The sequence below is a fragment of the Amblyomma maculatum genome, chromosome 5, assembly GCF_055883805.1.
Source record: "Amblyomma maculatum isolate TAMU_Amacu chromosome 5, ASM5588380v1, whole genome shotgun sequence".
Classification (NCBI taxonomy): Eukaryota; Metazoa; Arthropoda; class Arachnida; order Ixodida; family Ixodidae; genus Amblyomma; species Amblyomma maculatum.
The window spans coordinates 22458730-22469285 of NC_139348.1; the positions used below are offsets into that span (position 1 = coordinate 22458730).

Consider the following 10556-nt stretch of genomic DNA (forward strand, 5'->3'; position numbering starts at 1 on the left):
TCGGTCTCTCACTAACAATGAAGCACGCATCTGGAGGCGATTACAAGCCGATAACTGGCTAAGTGGCTAGCGGTGGCGTAGCGGTAGAACATCCGCCTCGCATGCAAGAGGACCGGGGTTCAAATCCCGGTGCCGCGCAATTCTCCACCGGATGAAAAAAAAAATGAAAAAAAAAAAAAAATCCGCGTGTCGATGGAATTGCATAAACAGGTTTGGGGTGCGACCTGATGCCGGTGAACACCTCCGGCAACGCACTCCCTCACCAGAACAGGAGTTGGCCACCCTGGTGCAGTAATTGGCCACAACCTCCTACGATAAGCTCCATAAAACCCCGGCCCTCAGTCACCAGCGGCTGCGGAACAACCAACCACGGCGGCGGTCAGACCTGTGATGCAGCAGGGGGTGCTAAGAAAGCCTGGCTCCGCTGGACAGGCCGCCATTGGAAACTGACCCTGGCAGCATTTAATGCTAGAACCCTAGCTAGTGAAGCTAGTTTAGCAGTGCTGTTAGAGGAACTAGAGGGCATGAAATGAGATGTCATAGGGCTTAGAGAGGCTAGGAGGGCGAATGAGGCATATACTGTACTGAAGGATGGGCATGCACTGTGTTATCGAGGCTTACCGGCGAGGCGAGAACTAGGAGTAGGTTTACCTGTCAATAAGTGTATAGCGGGTATATAGATGAACTCTATAGTATTAATGAGAGGGTGGCAGGCATCGTAATTAGGCTCAATAACCGGTATAAACTGAACGTTGTACAGGCCTATGCACCTATATGTAGTTATGATGACCAGGCAGTTGAAAGCTTCTATGAAGATGTAGAATCGGCAATGCGAAAAGTAAAGACGCAGTATACTGTACTAATGGGCGACTTCAATGCCAAGGTAGGGAGAAAACAGGCAGGAGACAAGGCAGTAGGTGACTATGGCATTGGTTCTAGGAATAGCAGGGGGGAGTTACTAGTTGAGTTTGCAGAGCGCAATAACTTAAGAATCATGAATACCTTCTTCAGCAAACGGAAGAACCGGAAATGGACATGGAAAAGTCCTAACGGAGAGACTAAAAATGAAATCGACTTCATAATGTGTTCAACCCCCGCCATTGTGCAGGATGTAGAGGTAATCAGGAAAGTGCGATGCAGTGACCACAGGACGGTGAGGTCCCGAATTAGCCTAAATCTGAAGAAGGAACGCAACAGATTAGTAAGAAAGAAACCCATCAACGAATTAGCGGTGAGGGGGAGGGCAGAAGAGTTCAGGATCTCGCTACAGAATAGGTATTCAGCTCTAACTGAGGATGGCGACATTACCCTAGAGTTAAGGAACAAAAATTTCAGAGATATCATTACTGAGTGCGCGGTAGAAGTAGGCGGTAGGATAGTTAGAGAGGATACCGGTAAGCTGTCTAAGGAGACGAAAGATTTGATTAAGAAACGCCAGAGTATGAAAGCTTTCAATCCAACAGACCAGATCGAATTGGCCGAGATATCAAAGCTAATCAATAAGCGCAAGGTGGCCGATATAAGGAAGTATAACATGGACAAAATTGAGTATGCTGTAAAGAACGGGGGAAGCCTTAAAGCGGTAAAGAAGAAATTGGGCATAGGCAAAAACCAGATGTATGCGATAAGGGACAAGGCGGGCAACGTCATCACTAATATGGACAAGATAGTTAAAGTAGCCGAGGAGTTCTATACAGATCTCTATAGCAGCCAAAGTAGTCAGGACCGTAATGAGATTGGCCGTAGGGAAAAACAGTCAGACGTTCCACCAGTGACGAAAGACGAGGTCAAGAAAGCATTAGAAACTATGAAAAGGGGGAAATCAGCTGGAGAGGATCAGATAACTACAGATTTGCTAAAGGACGGGGGGGATATCGTGCTAGAGAAACTGGCTACCCTGTATACGCAGTGCCTGATGTCATCGACGGTACCGGAACCATGAAAGAATGCAAACATTATCCTCATTCACAAGAAAGGGGACTATAAGGACCTTAAAAATTACAGACCAATCAGCTTACTGTCTGTTACGTATAAGGTATTTACTAAGGTAATCGCTAATAGAATCAGGACAACCTTAGACTGCAATCAATCAAAGGATCAAGCAGGGTTTCGGAAACGGTACTCTACTATCGATCATATCCATACCATCAACCAGGTGATAGAAAAATGCCCGGAATATAACCAGCCCTTATACATAGCATTCATTGATTACGAAAAAGCATTTGACTCAGTTGAAACCTTGGCGGTGATGCAGGCATTGCGAAATCAGGGGGTAGACGAGCCGTACGTGAAAGTGCTGGAAGATATATATAGTGGCTGCACAGCAACCATAGTTCTGCATAAAGAAAGTAACAAAATTCCCATAAAGAAAGATGTTAGGCAAGGAGACACAATCTCCTATTCACACCTTGTTTAGAGGAAGTATTCAGAGACTTGGAATGGGAGCAGTTAGGGATGAGGGTAGATGGAGAATACCTCAGTAATCTGCGATTTGCTGATGACATTGCCTTGCTAAGCAACTCGGGGGATGAACTGCAAATAATGATTGATGACCTAGACAGAAAAAGTAGACAGGTAGGCTTGAAAATCAACATGCAGAAGACTAAGGTAATGTTCAACAGCCTCGGGAAGGAACAGCAGTTTACATTAGGTAGCGAAATACTGCAAGTAGTAGGCGAATATGTCTACATAGGACAGGTAGTAACCGCAGATCCGGACCATGAAAAGGAAATAACAAGAAGAATAAGATTGGGATGGTGCGCATTTGGCAAGCACTCGCAGATTATGACTAGCAGCTTACCGGTATCGCTCAAGAGGAAAGTATATAACAGTTGCATCTTGCCTGTACTCACCTATGGGGCTGAAACGTGGAGGCTAACCAAGAGAGTTCTACTTAAGTTGAGGACAACCCAGAGGGCTATGGAACGAAAAATGGTAGGGGTAACATTAAGAGATAGAAAGCGTGCAGAGTGGGTCAGAGAAATAACTCAAGTTACCGACATTCTAGTGGAAATTAAGAAGAAGAAATGGACCTGGGCAGGACAAGTAGTGCGAAGAGAGGATAACCGATGGTCGCTGTGGGTAACAAACTGGATTCCAAGGGAAGGAAAGCGTAGCAGGGGGCGGCAGAAAGTTAGTTGGGCGGATGAGATTAAGAAGTTCGCAGGGGTCAAGTGGATGCAGCTAGCACAGAACCGGGTGAAGTGGAGAAATATGGGAGAGGCCTTCGCCCTGCAGTGGGTATAACCAGGCTGATGATGATGATGATGATGAACTACATCTGCCCTGTCTGGGTTTTCTTAACACAGACCGGGGAGGAAGAAGATTCTAAATGTAAAAATTGCGGCCAAAAAGGCACGCTAGATCATATAATATGGCAATGCGCCGATTCCCCAGGCGCCGGCATTACCATTGATAGTAGAGAATCCTGGGAGGTTTGGTTGCGGAGCGGAGATCCCGCCGTTCAGCGGCACGCAACCCACCCGGCGGCTGAGGCCGTGAAGAGTGTTTGTAACCTCACCTGACCTCAGCTTGCGGGGCCCTCCTGACCCGCTCCCCGGCCTGCGTGCCAGTGGTGGGAGATGAAGGGCTCCTTTTCGGTGGAAATAAAGTTTTCATTCATTCATTCATTCTGTGCTCTTCGCATTATTCTGAATCAACATTCCGAGAACTCTGATCGTGGATTCCGGGGGTATCGGTTGATTGTCGATGTGTAACTGGATAGGTTCTAGAGAATCTGGTTCTACCTGGGAAGCTTGTTTCTTCCTTATAACTAAGAGTTCTGATTTAGCCGATGAACAGGTAAGGCCGTTTTCCTGCACGTAAGACTGTACCGTGTCCATAGCTCGTTGTAATGACTCTAATCTCTCCATCGAAGCCAGAATTGGTCCATATGGTGATGTCGTCGGCATATATGGAATGATGTATGTGTGGGATATCATCTAACAGACGCGGGAGGTCGCTGAGAGCGATGTTGAAGAGGAAAGGTGAAAGTACAGCACCTTGCGGTGTTCCTTTCCTCCCTAGTGTAATTTTGTCGCTAGTTTTGTCAACGAAATGGAGCGTAGCCATACGCACATTCAGAAAGGTAGCGATGTAGTCGTATGTTCGTTTGCCTACGTTTATCTGTGAGAGGTGAGTGAGGATGGAAGCGTGTGACACATTGTCGAAGGCCTTACTCACATCGAGTCCTAGGATGGTTCGCGTGGCTCTTATGCTATTTGGATCTAGAATGTCTTGCTGAATTTGCCACATGATGTTCTGAGTCGAAAAACCTGCTCGAAACCCAATCATGGACGGGGGAAACGTGCCTTGCGCATCGGTGTGCATAAGGAGCCTGTTTAAGACAACGTGTTCCATTAGCTTCCCTAGACATGTCGTTAGCGAGATTGGGCGGAAGTTCCCCATCTCAAGTCTTTTGCCTGGTTTAGGTATGAAAATAATTTTAGCGTGCCTCCATTCCTCAGGGACGCTGCCCCCTTTCCAGTACCTGTTGAAGACGTCCGTAAGAGCCTCTACTAACTGGTCCTCTAAATTTCGCCACATCTTATTGGTGATGCAATTTTGCCCCGGTACCGAGGTGGTGTTAATTTGGTTAAGAGCAGCTCTGATCTCTGCTACGGTAAAGACGCTATCCATGTGAGGATTATCCAATTCTGAGTACCCATCTGGCGTGGGTATATCCTGGGAGGTGTTAATGCATTGATCTTTTAATGTGGTCATGAGCTCTTCGTCGGTGCCTTGGAAAGATTGCGAGATGCTATGTAGGTTCTTGCGGGATTCGGCCTTGTTTTTTGTAGTATCCAGTAAATGTCTAAGTAAAAACCATGTGTTCTTATTGCCCAGTTGCACATTAAGGCGGTCGCAAGTCTGATGCCACTGTTCTCGGCTAAGTTGCCACGAGTAAGCCTCTATTTCCTTTTCAAGCCGGGTTAGCCGAATTTTTAAACGTCGGTTGTGCTTATTCTTACCCCATCGAGCATGAATACTTCTTTGTGCTTCAATCATGTGCACTAGCTTACGTCCGGGCGGGGACTGCTTTCCTCTAGGGCAACAGTTTTTGAAGTGTTTGTGGCGTCTTGCAACCATTGTCTTAAATCTACTATACCTTCCACTGGCCTTTGCGAACGGACGTATCTAAAGGCGTCCCAGTTCGTGTGCTTGACTTCCTGGCGACGCATTTTGCAATGCGTGGCTCGGAAGGTGGTACATAGTACATAGTGGTCGCTTCCTATGTTGTATTTAGATTTACCCATCTCGCATTGGGGATATTTCTGGCGAAGGTAAGGTCAGGGCACGTATGCCTGGTTACACTGTTTGCAATGCGCGTAGGTTTATCAGGGTCGACGAGAAAGGTATGCCCTAGCGCCTGAGCTGTCACCCATAATTTAGTTCTCCTTCTACTGTTAACTGAGTAGCCCCATTCTGCATGGGGTGGGTTAAAGTCTCCAACAGTCAGCAACATTCCATTTTGATCGGCTACATGCGCTTTACGGAAGAGTGTGGCTATTTTCGTGCTGTTGTCTTTAGGTGGACTATATACGTTTAGAATGTAAAGGGGAGATTGTGCTCGTTTGTTCGGTAGGATTTGTATAAATGTATGAGAGACCTCCAGTGTTTCCAAACCTAGTTGGTTTGCAGTTATATTACGGTGTACAAGTGTTGCTGTGATCGGCCGGCACTCAGCCGACACTTTCTCATTGTATGCTGTATACCGTGCTAGCTTTACTTCTGTATTTGTCTCTTGAAGTGCTATGACTACCGGTCTGTTTGGGCCAAAACTGCATATTCCAGAGCCTTACGCTTGGCTCGGAATCCCCTGCAGTTCCATTGCCACACTATAACAGGTGCACTAGCCATCGCATATCGTGTGAGGTTCCGCTCGCACGGGTTGCAATACGCTCGGTCTGAGAATGCTGCTGGGGGACGGACGCGTCGAAGCGCCGTCGGCTGAGCGGGAGAATGTAATGTGGGCGGAAGGCAAAGAGTCTGCATTTGGCGTTGGAGATGTCATGATCAGGTTACTAGGGGATGCTAGTGCGTCAACCCTGGTTATAAGCGTGTCGAGTTTAGCTAGGACAGTTTCAAAAGTAGTTGGAAACTTTGCCGTTGTGTCAGTTACTTTGTTAAGCTGTGGTATTAATTTCTGGATAGTATCCTCCACCTTGGCGAGTCATTGGTCTATTTTTGCAAATCTCTCTTCATAATTACTCTCTACGTCCTCTGTATCTGGCCGCGGTACCAAAGGTACTTTTCGTTTGTTACGGCGGTTTTGATCTACTTCCATGTCCTCATTGCGGATGACTTCAACGCGAGTGCAAGCCACAAACGACTTCGCATTTTTTGATTGCGCATTTTCAGTTTCTAGCAGTTTGATTTTTTCGTTAGACTCAGCTAACTGTTGTTGCAGTTGTCGGTCTAACTCTGCCAGCTCCCTTACCTGTGGGTCGGGTGCTCGGCGTTGTTTGACGTCTGTAAGTGGCGTCTTCCATGCCAAATGTTTGGCAGGTCTTCCTTCTTCTCCGGAGTTAGAGTTGGCCCTTGAGCTGCGTCTCTGTGTCGACGACCTGCTCCTATCTCTGCCAAAGAAGTTTCAGGAGATCCTCAAGTTGGGTCCGAAATTCGGTGTGCAGCTTTCGTTGGGAAAAGAAGAAAAACTTTCTCTTGGTAGGACTATTGCGCGTCAAGCCCGGAAAGAAGATCAACCCAGGTGCGTTGTAGAATGTGTTGATGCCCTCAAGAAGTGTGACGGAGGGCCTATCAGAAGGTGGGGCTATGCTCCATTGATCGAATTCCTGACGTCCGCAAAAATGCGTGTGGTTGTTTCGGATAAAGAAGGTTATTTTGTTACGCTCCCAGAGAATCTTTTCCGTGATAACGCTATGGATTCGATCACCAAGAATTTTAAGTCTGTGCGCACCAGTGCCGTGAAACAAAAAACTGAGGCGTTGAGGCTATTAGGAGAAATGAAGTTAGACAGATTGCACACCTCCATTAAAAAGACGAAGGGAAATTTTTTAGACTTATCTTTTTCTGCTAAAACACTTAAAATTGACATTCCCTTTCGTTCCATTGTTACTGAACGGGGAACCTGGCAACATGTTGTCTCAAGTTTTTTGCAAAGTGATTTATGTTCGCTTTCCGTAGTAGACCCATTTCTCGTTCCTAATTCAGTGGCAGTTGTAGAATTTTTGAAATGCAGTAATCCTGGTGTGTGTGGCATGTTCAGTATTGATGTGCAGGATTTATTCTATTTATTATCGCATAGTAGGCTCCTCCAGTGTGTTAAAAAATGTATAGAAGAGGAAAATGATGAAGGGGCATTCATTTCAAAGTGCGGTGTATCGGTTGGCTCCTTTTTAGAGCTTTTGTCTTTTTATCTTAAATCCACATTTGTTGAATGGGAGGGCAGACTATTTATACAAAAATCTGGGGTGTGTATTGGCTCAAAAGTGGCTCCAATTCTTAGCAACATATTTCTTTCTTACGTGGACAGATCCATTAATGACAAATTAGGTAACTATGTAAAAAACGTCTTCCGATATGTAGACGATTATCTGGTTTTTGTTGAAGCTCAGGACTTCAAGAGTCAAGTGGATATGGTTTTAAAAACATTTGTAGACTGTGGGTATGGATTGAAATTTACGTTTGAATAACCGGAGGGAAATCAGCTTCAATTTTTGGATATAAGATTGGAAAAAAAGTTGGATCATGTTTGTTGGTCTTTTTTACAGCGGTCAGAGAAGCCCTTGCTTAGTTACCATTCAGGTCATTCGAAGATAGTAAAATGTGGCTTGCAGTGTCTTGTTTGAGTTCTGCGGTTACAAAATCATGTGTTCATGCCATAGATAGTAGTTTCAAACAACAGGTCCAAAGGTTAAGGTTAGCGGGCTTCCCGATGAATGTGATAATTCCAGCTAGCAATAAAATCATAAAGAAGATTAAGGGTGGGCTCGGTAGCTGTGCGACAGCGCAGTCTACTAATCCTCTGCTTTTCACAATGCAGGTATTTACCGTCGCACTTCACCTGCTTCTCGCCGCTGTGCCGTCTGTAGCCTGCACGTCCGTCTCTCCCGTGACCCTGATGCGCCATGAAGATGAAATTTTTTGTCAACCTGCGCGATCACCATTGTTGCACCTGCCTTCACCGCCGCCAGAGTACGTCATCGAGGATCTTCATTGGCCAGTCCCATCACCAGGAACATCAGCACATCTGATCTTTATAAAGAGCATGCTGTCATCGCCGCCGCTCTGTGGGCTCGGTAGCTGTGCGACAGCGCAGTCTACTAATCCTCTGCTTTTCACAATGCAGGTTAGTAATAAGTTTTCCCTATTTGCTAAAAAGAACAGTAACTACTTCTTAATGCAGCTGCCGAGCCCTCAGTGCTGCTGTGATATTGTTGCCGAATGTTTGCGTGTTATCCGCCTTCTCTTGCTATTGTCAGGGGATGTTGAAACTAACCCCGGCCCCGACCATACCGACAGCGTACTTTCCGAGCTCCAGAAACTAACTGCCGGCCAAGCTACAGTAATCTGCGATCTACAGGACATTAAAATACAACTGAAGACTACTGAAACAACCTTAAGTGACTTAAATAAACGCATGGACGCTCTGGAATCACACTACGCTTCACTTTCCACTCTCCATTCCGAAATAGACGCCCTGAAAACTCTGAACTTACCTGCAAGATTGACAAGCTGGAAGCACGTATGGACGATGCTGAAAATCGCTCTCGTCGCAACAACCTCATATTTTACAACATACCCGACACTAACACCGCCGAAACATATGCAGACTCGGAAGAAACAGTCATTCGCCATTGCTCCACCCAACTAGATTTTGCCATCGAACCTAATCTAATCGAGCGTGCTCACCGCCTTGGACGCCACTCCACTGATCGTAAAGGCCGATTATCGTGAAATTCACCTCATCCAAAACAAAAAAAAAAAACATCCTTTCCTTAGGTACCAAAAGAAAAGGCACTGACTACAATATTGGCGAAGATTTTTCCCTTCCTGTACGTAACGCTCGCAAACATCTTGTAGCCTTTGCCAGATCGGTAACCGACAAGTTCTCCTTGCGCTTCAAAACTTTACACATTGGTCCCAAACGATACACGTTCGATGAATCCTCACAAACCGTAAAAGAGGTAAAATAGCAACCACCTCATCACCAATCGACAGGCTGTTCTAAACATGCACAACAAGCACTTTCATTGTCAGCGATCTTTACTAACATCCGAATTTTGATTTGAAAGCGCGACATTATTTCCAATATCGTCACATCATCCTCCAGCAACCTACTAATCTTGACAGAAACGTGGCTGAGTAGTGACGTTTCTGATAGTGAAGTCCTTGCCGACTTGCCCAAATTCCGTGTTTTCCGTAAAGATCGTCCAGATAGAAGGGGAGGGGGGGTGCTTATTGCGACTGCACAGGAGCTATCATGCACGGCCATTCACATTTCATCGGATATTGAAATATTATGGGTCTTGTGTCATGCCTCACCAAAGTAAGTTGTGATAGGCGTTTGCTACAGGCCTCCTAGCAGCCCAGACTTTCCTCAAAAACTTAATCACGCATTAAATGAAATTAAAACCAAGAACCCTAACGCATGTACTATCCTATTCGGAGATTTTAATTTTCCCAGTATCGACTGGCATAATCTAACCGCTACAGGTAACAGGGATGCTAATGATTTTCTTGACGTTTGCCTTAATTTTAATCTCGTTCAACTAATATCCGAACCAACCCGTGTAACGGATGTCTGCGCTAACATTCTCGACCTAATATTAACGGATAGCCCTGAATACGTTCATTCTATCACCTATCTACCAGGTATCAGCGATCACCAAGTCATACATGCCGGCTTCACGATTAAACCATCTTCACGCGCAACATGTAAGCGAACAATCCGACTTTACGATAAAGGGAACTATATTGCTATAAATAATGAACTTCGTGCATTTTTACCTGGTTTCCAATTTAACTTTCATCAAAGATCCGTCCACGAAAACTGGTTCATGTTTAAGAAGAAAATTGAAGATTTGGTCGACAGGTTTATTCCCAAAATAAATATACGAACTCTCAAAACCCTTGGTTCACAAACGCACTCAAACATCTTGAAAATAAAATGAAGCGTCTTTTCCGTTCGGCCAAGTCACGCCCTAGTCAAAACGCTTGGAACAAATATTACACAGCTGAAAAAACGTATTTATTAAACATTCGAGAAGCTAAACGCACGTTTTTCCATACCGATCTGCCCAAAATGTTGACTACTAACCCCCGAAGGTTCTGGCAAGTCATTAACCCCCAGCACACACGCACTATTTCCCTCACCGACGCATCAGGTGCTACCATCTGTGAAACTGAATGCGCCAATATGTTCAACACAGCCTTTTCATCCATATTTACCAATGAAACAGATCCGATATTTCCTTCAAACCCGGTTATTATCCAGGATACCATGCCCTCTCTTACATTTTCTTCAACAGGAATTTTGTCACTAATAGAAAACATGAAACTTTCATCCTCGGCTGGAATAGACAATATCAGTG

The 10556-nt window shown here is 45.3% G+C and overlaps 1 pseudogene; it reads left to right on the forward strand.

The window, feature by feature from the left end:
- Window positions 1-8305: 8305 nt before the first annotated feature.
- On the forward strand, window positions 8306-9220 carry LOC146187854 (uncharacterized; annotated as a pseudogene).
- Window positions 9221-10556: the final 1336 nt, after the last annotated feature.